This window comes from Thamnophis elegans, chromosome 12 (assembly GCF_009769535.1).
Source record: "Thamnophis elegans isolate rThaEle1 chromosome 12, rThaEle1.pri, whole genome shotgun sequence".
NCBI classification, from domain to species: Eukaryota; Metazoa; Chordata; class Lepidosauria; order Squamata; family Colubridae; genus Thamnophis; species Thamnophis elegans.
The window spans coordinates 16,776,677-16,787,006 of NC_045552.1; the positions used below are offsets into that span (position 1 = coordinate 16,776,677).

A 10,330-nucleotide genomic window follows, 5' to 3' on the forward strand; every position below is an offset into this window, starting at 1 on the left:
AAGTACGGCGGGGAAGTGCCCCTCCCGAAGGGAGGCGGTCACGACCGCCTGGATCCAGCCATGTGTCACCTCCCTGCTGTTGGCAACCAGCCAGGAGGGACACGGGTCCAGAATGCAGGTGGAGGCACTTACAGCTCGAATGGCCTTGTCCACATCCCCAGAGGCAACATCCTGGAACTCAACCCAGAGGTGATTTGCCAAGTAGTCCTCCTGTGTCTCGGCTGGATCTACTGCGGTAGAGTCCAAGTCCGATCGAAACCGAGCTATTTTGTCCGCCAAGAATTGAGCATAGTCCTCAGCCCTACCCTGCAAGGGGTCTCCCGCATCCCTCCTATTAAGGAGGGAGCGGGTTATCCTAAACAGGGCGGCTGGGCGTGACTCGGCGGACGCGACCAAGGCAGAGATGTAAGATCTTTTGGCAGTTCTTAACGCCCTAACGTAGTCCTTGGTGCAGGTGGTCAGAAGTGCTCGGTTCGCCTCGGACTTATCGGACCTCCACAGGTGCTCTAGGCATCTCCTCCAGCGTTTCTTCTCCCGGAGCTCCTCGGTGAACCAAGGAGGCCTCCGGGATCCACTGACCCGGAGGGGCCGTAGTGGCGCAATCCGATCAAGAGACTCCGACGCCGCCGAATGCCAGGCGGCAACCAGAGTCTCCGCCGAACTGTGGGCGAGAGTATCAGGAATAACCCCAAGTTCCGTCTGGAACCTCAACGGGTCCATAAGTCGCCTGGGGCGGAACCACCTGGTCGGTTCCTCCTCCCTACGGTGGGGGTTTGGCCTCCGGAAGTCAAGCCTCAGTAGGCAGTGGTCTGACCACGAAAGGGGTATGATCTCATTACCCCTCAGACCAAGATCACACATCCACTGCTCCGAGAGGAATACGAGGTCGAGCATGTGACCCGCTGCATGGGTTGGGCCCCAAATTACCTGGGTCAAGCCCATGGCTGTCATGGAAGCCATGAACTCCTGCGCCCCATCAGAGCGTTCACCGAGCGATGGCAAATTGAAGTCCCCCAGAACTATAAGCCTGGGGAACTCAACTGCCAGCTCGGCTACTGACTCGAGGAGCGAGGGGAGGGATGCTGCAACGCAGTTGGGAGGCAGGTACGTTAGCAGCAAACCCACTTGACCCTTGAGGTCCAACTTTATCAGCAGGCACTCACACCCGACAAGCTCAGGAGCAGGGACCCTACGAGGTAACAAAGACTCCCGGATAACAATAGCCACACCGCCTATCCCTGGTTTAAAGCACTTCACATGTTCTGGTACACAATCGGGCTAACATCAGTATAAAATGCTCTTGAGGGAGGGAGGAAGAAAGGGAGAAAGAGAGAGCTGTTTTCAATCACAACTGAGAAGTGCTAACAGTCGTTAGCAAACAGAGACATCAATGCAAAGGTCATTTTGTCAATAAAGTTTTAGCGTGGCCACAGGGCGAAGCTTTAGTTAGACCTCCCAACTAGACTGAAGTCAACATAAAATTCATACCTGCAGAACACCTAAACCAAAGTAGGCAACTTTTGGGGACCAGAGATGCATTTGAAATTTTCAATGGGTGCATTCACAAAATGACTACCATAGGAGATCGTTCACTCACAAAATTGTTACCGCGGCTATCCATTCCCTTTCATCTTATTGCAATGCCATAAAATACAACTTCACATAAGGTAAAGGTTCCCCTCATACATATGTGCCAGCTGTTCCCAACTCTAGGGGGTGATGGTCATCTCTGTTTCAAAGACAAAGAGCCAAAGACGTCTCCATGGTCATGTGGCCAGCATGACTAAACGCCGAAGATGCACAGAACACTGTTACCTTCCCACCAAAGGTGGTCCTTATTTTTCTACTTGCATTTTTACATGCTTTCCAACTGCAGAAGCTTGGACAAGTAACGAGAGCTCACTCCGTTACACAGCGCTAGGGATTCGAACCTCCAAACTGCCAACCTTTCTAATCAACAAGCTTGGTGTCTTAGCTACTGAGCCACGGCATCCCTAGTTCATATATAAACATCTTATTACTTAGGGAGGCCTCTTGTCATAAATGACATGAGGTCTTTTAGTAGTTTTTCAAAATATAGCAACAAGTTTTGGGGAAGTGAATTTTTTTTTTTTTTGCTTAAGTCCACTGCTTAAAAGCATTTGTGACATCATTACACCCAGCCCCAAAAAACAGTACAAAGCAACCACCCTTATCAGAAGGGACTCTCTAATCAGTGACTGTGACTAACAGTTAAAAATAAACATTAGAAAAGCAAGTTCTTCACACTATGTGGCTGCTACAATCCCGGAATATATTTACTTTTTTTTTCTTTGCATCAGAAAAGGGAATTGGTCTTACAGACTGTTGTCACATTCAACACAGACCTGCATCCATTAGAGGTCACAATTTGGTGAAGTGAAGTGCCACCAATTTCAACTGGAGTGTTACACCTACGCTCTCTTTCACACTAACTAAAACCAACAGGATGTTACCAGAGTTAATAGTTAGCAATTCTGCATATACTTATCTAATGTAAATATTATTCAAGTGCATATATATTTTCAATAGACGTATACAACTTTCAGTATTTTTAATGTTAACTTTTACAACCATTTTTTTTTAAATAGGGGGGGTGTCTATATATCCCACAGATTTGCTTATTCAGCATTCATTATATTATGCTGCAGACCTTTAAAAAAATCCTTCCTCTTACAAATGAAAACTTTATTTCTACGTACATTGAATTGTATTGCCTTGCCAAATTTCTAATATTTAAATGTATCCCTGCGTGGCTTTACATCAATTTCACTTATTTATTTCGCACTTATTGAAGAACAGTTCACCGTTTCAAATATCCATTGAAACTTTCATGCAACCCATCTTTCCTGTGCTTTAAAAACAATGAATTAGCATAAGTTTACGCCACAATACTTTAATTCACTTTGCTTATGCCACACTTTGCTTAGCTATCCCACTAGAACTTCACATAAATGACATAAGTTCAAATGAATACTAAGACAAGAACTATGACAAACATACAATTCTGTTTACCACAATAAATACTCTTTGCTTTTATCAATTAAAGTACAGATTTCCCCCCTTCCATTCAATCATTTCTGATTCTCAGAGGCTGCCTGGACAAGTCCCTAGTTTTTTGGCAAGGCTTTTAAAAGTGGGTTGCCATTGTCTCCTTCATAGCATGGAGAGAAAGTGACTGGCCCAAGATAACCAGCTGGCTTTATGCCTTAGGCAGGACTAGAACTCACAATCTCCTGGTTTCAAGCCTGATGCCTTAACCACACCACCAAACTGGCTTTCCAGATTTGAATTTGTCTATTTATTTATCTAGCTTAAATGGAAAATCTGAGTAATCAAAGGCTACTAATCTGAAACTATGAAAAGATATAATCACAACGTACTAGATTCTGTGTGACAATCCACATTTCTTCTCTATTCCAAGAGATGCAGTGGCTCAGGGGATAAGACGCTCAGCTTGTCGATCAAAAAGGTTGGCAGTTCAAACCCCTAGTACCACATAACAGAGTGACCTCCTGTTACTTCTTCCAGCTTCTGCCAACCTAGCAGTTCAAAAGCACATAAAAATGCAAGTAGAAAAATAGGAAACACCTTTGGTGGGAAGGTAACAGCATTCTATGCTCCTTTGGCATTTAGTCATGCCGGCCACATGACCACGGAGACATCTTCAGACAGCACTGGCTCTTCGGCTTTGAAACGGAGATGAGCACCACCCCCTAGAGCCTGGAACGACTAGCACATATAATGCGAGGGGAACCTTTACCTTATTCCTCTTGTCTATCTTTCTAATACAACCTATAACAAATTTTCCAAAACGGGCAACTGAAAAAAAACCATCAGCATCTTATCAATACGGGGGGATAACAGCTACAATTTAAGATAGACAGAAGGTAGAAAAAACTAATCTACAGAAAGCTACACTTACTTCTGCCTAATCACTATAATTATTTTCATTCTTGGTTTTCAGCGCACAGGCAGCAGGAGGTTTCATTCATTTGACCTAGTTATCATGCATGTTTTATCATTTTCTCAAAACTCATTATTGTCCTTTTTCCACAAAGTGATCAAAGGTAAAACGATAAAGATTAGCTCTCCTCTAGGTCCCCTCTCATATTTTGGCAAGGTTTGGAAATCATTGAAGGATTTGGGATGGGAAGATTTAATGCGGACTGTCCTGAAAGGAAGTTTTCATTCATCCCAACAGTTCAGGCACTTTCCCCTGCAGCACAAGGAGGCAGGAACCACAAGGGCGTCTAATTCTGTGCTGCGGCCAACCACAACACCCTTGCATTCACAACCTTCGATATTCACAAGGGAAGAAAAACGAGCAGGAATAGAGCAATAAAGGTAAAGAGGGAGACCCTGATAACAACAAGGATGTGTGTTCAAAGGTTGTACTGACAAATCTTGCAAGAATTTTAAAAAGTAATAACAGATGTCCCTAGAAATTCCTCTTTAAAGAATCCAGGTAAGTGATCACCTTTTTAGGAATTTAGAATTTTTGCCTCATTTAATAGCTCGTTTAGTACAATAGTTTTCAATGACATAGCACAGAGGCATGCCATGGGCTTATTTCTAGCATACCCCAAATTTTTCCGTCTTAGGCTATTCCTTTCAAAAACTTTTAAAAATATAATCTGTATATTCAATACAGTGCAGATATTTGAAAACCAATGTGCAACTTCCCCTCAAGCCATGTCTTACACAATTTAAAAATACCTTGATATGTTTAATAATTTCCCAACAACTGCTATTATTCAATGTTGTGCTGCTTAAACAAAAAGGTGGTGCAGCATTGACTCAGAAGTGGGAGGGGGAGAGATACAGAAACTTAATCTTTAGATATACATGCCTAGAAGGCATGAGCGAGGCAATAGAGAGATGACTGGATTAGGCCATAGGCCTTTGAAGTGTAACATTTTGGTTCCTCCTGGCAGTCCAGGTGTGGTGGGGGAGAGGGGGAGGGACTCTTTCCTTTGCTTCCCCTACTGACCAGCAGGTATGTTAGCATGCACTCTTGAGAAAGGAGTGTGCAAATAGCATGCAAACCCTGGGACTCAGTGCCACTGCTGGTGGCATAATCCTCCCCTATCTATGCAGATCCTTCTTTGCCAACCATCCAAAGGGGTGACCATTACTCCATCTTGTGGCAATGAATCACAAAGAACAATTATGAAGTCAAAGGAGAAATCCCCTGCAGAAGACTCTTCCCACCCACCCCCTCCCCACATACAGATACTACTTGTCCCAACACCTTGAACTACAGTTCCCACACTCCACTTTCTGGATGCCTTAGACTACATTACCTTCCTTCCTAATACACACACACACACACACATAACTTTCTGAATTCTTTGTGCTACAATTCATCCCCCCTCCCCATATACATACCACTTTCTGGATGCCTTGGATTACATTTCCCACACGGACTACAAATCCTACACAAACACACAAACACAGAGAGACAGATACACCCCACGCTTTCTAGCTGCCTCGCACTACAGAACCCATCAGTCACAGTCGCAAGAATCGGTCCCTTCCTGCCCATCAACTGCTGATAAAGTCCCTGGGAGGGGGGACAAAAGTGGGAGGGGAGGACTAGATAGGAGAAGGCGGAGAAGCTTCCAAAAGAATGGAATGAGGAAGGGGCGATCGGAGGAATTCAAGGGAGGCTGGAGAATTGGTAGAAAGAAGGCAGGAGGAGGAAAGCAGGGACAGACGGGGAGGGGATCGCAGAAATGGAAGCCAGGGCAGGGGGGGACCCTCGCCCAGCCAAATGGAGGAGGGGGTCTCCGCAGCACCCCTCCCCTCTTGGGAGGGGCGAGTTTGGAGTCAGCCCGGACCGAACTCGTCCACGCACCTGAGAAGGCGGAGAGCAGCCGGCTCACCTGGGCTACTCCCGGAGGGCGCACGGCTCGGCCTCGCCTCCTTCCGTCTCCCGCGTTTCCCGAGACCGCCGCTACTGCCGCCGCCGCGCACAGTCCCTCTGAGGCTCAAGGTCCTCGCTGCCGGAAGCCCCGGCTCCTGCGAGAGAGAGAGCGAGCGAGGGGGAGAGAGAAAGAGAGTGAGGAGGCCGGCCGGCGCGCGGCATGACGGGACTTGTAGTCCGGCGGGAAGGGGCTGGGGAGGCCACGCCCTTTCCCTGGAGGGGGGTGCGGACAGGTGAGGTCCGGCGAGATGAGAGGCTGGTGCAGAAGGGCGCGTGGCTGGCTTGGCTGCCGACCAGGAGGTGGGCGGCGGCTTAAAAAACGGCTTTTTCTTTTTCCTGTATTTATTTCCTCAGAATAAAATAGAATGGAATTCTTTCTTGGCCAAGGGTGATTGAATGGACACAAAAGGAATTTGTCTTTGATGCCTTTGCTCTCAGTGTACATAAAAAGACAAGATCCATTCGTCAAGAATCATAAAGTACAACACTTAATCATAGTCATGGGATACAAATAAGCAATCAAATCATACTAGGAAACAATCAATATAAACTGTAAGGATACAAGCAGCAAAGTTACAGTCCTGCCGTAAATTTATCTTTGGTGCATACGCTCTCAGACAAGATAGGGCAAAAGACAAGATCCATTCAGCAAGAATCATAAGGTACAACACTTAAGGATAGTCATAGGGTACAAATAAGCAATCAGGAAACGATCCATATCAATACAAATCTTTAGGATATAAGCAACAAAGTTACAGTCCTGCACTCATAAGTGGGAGAAGATGGATGATAGGAACGATGAGAAGACTAATAGTAATAGTAATGCAGACTTCGTAAATAGTTTGACAGTGTTGAGGGAATTATTTCTTTAGTCTGAGTCTGAGTCTGAGTAGTTTATTTATATGCCGCCCTTTTCCCTGGGGGGACTCAGGGCGGCTTACAACTCGAAGGGGAGGGAAAACAAACAATTAACACATAAGACAGTACATCATTAAAAGCACAACATTCATACTATTCGGGTGGGTTATAGTTTTTAGCCCCAGGCCTGACGGGAAAGCCAGATATTAAGGGCTGTGCGGAAGGTCTGGAGGGTGGTGAGGGTACGAATCTCCACGGGGAGATCGTTCCATAGGGTCGGAGCTGCCACCGAGAAGGCCCTCCTCCACGTGGTTGCCAGTCAACATTGACCGGCAGATGGAACTCGGAGAGTGATGGCATTCAGAAAATGTTCTTGTGTCTAGTTGTCTTGATATGCAATGCTCTGTAGTGTCGTTTTGAGGGTAGGAGTTGAAACAATTTATGTCCAGGTTGCGATGGATCTGTAAATATTTTCAAAGCCTCTTTTTGACTTGTGCAGTGTACAGGTCCACAATGGAAGGCAGGTTGGCAGTAATTGTTTTTTTCTGCACTTCTGCAGAACCGTGAGGGGGGGGGGGAAACAAATGAAACAGCCACACACCAAAAAAAAAAGAAAAAAAGAACACAAATAGAGCCGTGTGATCTTAGGCACCTGTGGGTGCAGGTATGGGGAATTAATTAAGATATATGTGCTGTTTTATAAAGAGGACCGATAATCTCACTGAGCCACTGAAACGCGACATGTGGTTTGTGGGACTGTAATTTATTATGATGACTGTATTATTATTGTCCTTAAGAAAGTTGTTGTTGCAGCGATAAAAGGTATGTCGCTGTTCTCTAGTAAAGCGCCTGCTTAATTCTTGGCTGTTTGCTGCTGAGGACAGAGAACATGTCTATGGAGATTCTGAGTCATCCAGGTCATGGTTGTTCCAAACGTCCCCCCCCCCCCCCCAAGATATCAGATTAACAGAGTTGGAAGGGGCCTTGTAGTCATTTAGACCAGTGTTTCTCAACCTTGGCAATTTGAAGATGTCCGGACTTCAACTCCCAGAATTCCCCAGCCAGCATTCGCTGGCTGGGGAATTCTGGGAGTTGAAGTCCGGACATCTTCAAGTTGCCAAGGTTGAGAAACACTGATTTAGACCAACCTCCCACTCAAGCACGAGACTACACCATTTCTAACAAATGGCAGTCCAATCTCTTCTCGAAAGCCCCCAGCAATGAATCTCCCACAACTTCCGAAGGCAACTTCTGTTCCATTGGTTGATTGTTCTCACTGTCAGCAAGTTCATCCTTATTTCTAGGTTGAATTTCCATCCATTATTCCTTGTCTGGCCTTCAGGTGCTTTGGAAAATAGCTTGACCCCCTCCTCCTCTCTGTGGCAGCCCCTCACCTATTGGAAGGCTGCTATCATGCTTCCCCTGGTCCTTCTTTTCACTAGACTAGCCATGCCCAGTTCCTGCAACCGTTCATTGTATGTTTAAACCTCCAGTCCCCTAATCATCTGCTATCATGTCATTTATTTAAACCACATAAAGGTAGTCTTTCACTTCAACAGTTCATTCAGTGACCATTCAAAGAGACAACTGGACTTTCCTTGTTTTTCCTTGAAGACCTTTCTCATCCAAGAAGTTCTGAACTGAAGAAGCTTCTTGAATGAGAAGTGAAACATTTTCAAGGAAAAACAAAGTCCAGTTGTCTCTTGGGGGAGGAAAGCACCTTGGGAAGGAGAATGTGGTTCCTGCCCCTCCCGCTAAGACACTTAATATTTGTATTGCTATTGTACTGTTACCAAAGTCAGGATTGTTATGAGCCTCTTCCTCGGATGGGTTGCACTTCAATGCCTATAATCCCCAGTATCAATTGCTGAATAAAGTGAATGGACAAGCCTGAGAAGGTTTATTTTTCAGTCCGTGTGGGTGGGTGGCAACTGGAAACACATACACACTCACAACTGACAGCGAAGGAGGTTCAGCCTCTTCTTAACAACCGCAAGTCTTTTACCAGTTCTAAACAGCTCGGGAGATTAATTAGTGCAGTGGTTGTTGTAAAGAGAGAAAAAAGCAGGTAGGAAATATTACTTTAATCTACCGCACTCTGAGCGAAGACATTTTTACTGAGTTATACAATACAGAGCAAAGACTTCAAGCAGCAAGTCAATTTTTCCTCTGTTTTGTTTTATATTCCCTCCTGGGTAGATTTGGCTATTAGCCTATAAAAATGCCATCCTTCATAGAGAGATTGAGGAATAAGTGTGCTATTAGTTACAACTGTAGATATATTTACCCAGGAGATCTTTGTAGCGCAGCAGGGAATGAGAAAACATATATGCTATTTAGCTTAAGAGTTTTTAAATTATGTATAATAATATAAGAAAAGGAGAGAGATTGGGTGCAAAATAATATAAGAAAAGGAGAGAGGTTAGGTGCAACAAATCATAGACATACCCAGTCAGTCATATAGAGACACAAATAGAGAATAATAAAAAAGAAACACATTGCATCTTATACTTATGGTATAAGATATTAAAGTAAAGCAATCCGTTTTTAAACAAATTAAGCCTTGACCACCCAGAATTGTATTAAACAATCCTTCCATTTATGTGAATAAAGAGCCTGTTCAAAGGCTGAGGATAAATACATGATTTAAATCCAGGATATGAAATCGGAAATAGATTTTTAACAAAGCAATTCTATTTAGCCACATTCTACCCTTGAAAAATGCAAAGTATTCCATTTTCTCCAGGGTTTGGGTACATAACTCAACCTTTTGTTAATATTTTAAACTGTGTTTTTCTTCCCCAAATCCTTTCAACAACAACATGAATATTAAACAAAAATGGAATAACTATAGAACAAGCCCAAATCATAGGTGTCAAAGTCTCTGCAAATATTACTATTTTCCACCTATCTTCCTCATAATTATCTTTACAACACAGAGGTTCACACACAAATCTTCCTAAACATGCACTGTAGTTGAAATACACTTCAAAGGACTCTTTTGAATAATTAATTTCATTTCAAGATCACAAGAAACATATTAATATTCTTTGAACCACAAGATCATTGAGTTTGTAACTCAGGCTGCAGCCTTCAATTATACGCCAGAATTGTCGAAGAACTAGCTGTAGTTAACACACTTTCACCCACATAGTCAAAACTTTATTAAAGGCAGTTGGAATTTCAGGTAAGCATGTACATAAACAAGTTTTTCCCAAATTAATGCTGTCCAGATGTTAGGGTTTAAGTAACATATTCCCAGCATTTCCAGCTCAGTGAAATGTGAGACTAGAAGCTTTTGGTCCCTCACCAATATGAAACCATTCCTTCTTCAGTTTAAAAACCTCAACCACACTGTGGGAAGTTATCACCCAGCCCTCTCCCAGAAAAATGAAATAGGAAATATTGAAAAGGCAGAATATTTCTCTGGATGTGAAAAGAAAGAAACATGTTTAAAAAGACAGAATAGTTGCCTGTAGCTTCCTGCCCATCCCCACTGTTAATGGGCCATTAAGACGGCCAAGC

At 44.0% G+C, this 10,330-nt stretch overlaps 1 protein-coding gene across 1 annotated transcript in view; it reads right to left on the reverse strand.

Annotated features, from left to right (window-relative positions):
• PHACTR4 (phosphatase and actin regulator 4) overlaps positions 1-6,114 on the reverse strand; it is a 92,464-nt gene extending 86,350 nt beyond the window's left edge. Inside the window, exon 1 of the mRNA XM_032227472.1 lies at positions 5,879-6,114. The gene's annotated coding sequence lies outside the window, so the exon portion shown is untranslated. The remainder of the gene's footprint in view (positions 1-5,878) is intronic.
• Positions 6,115-10,330: the final 4,216 nt, after the last annotated feature.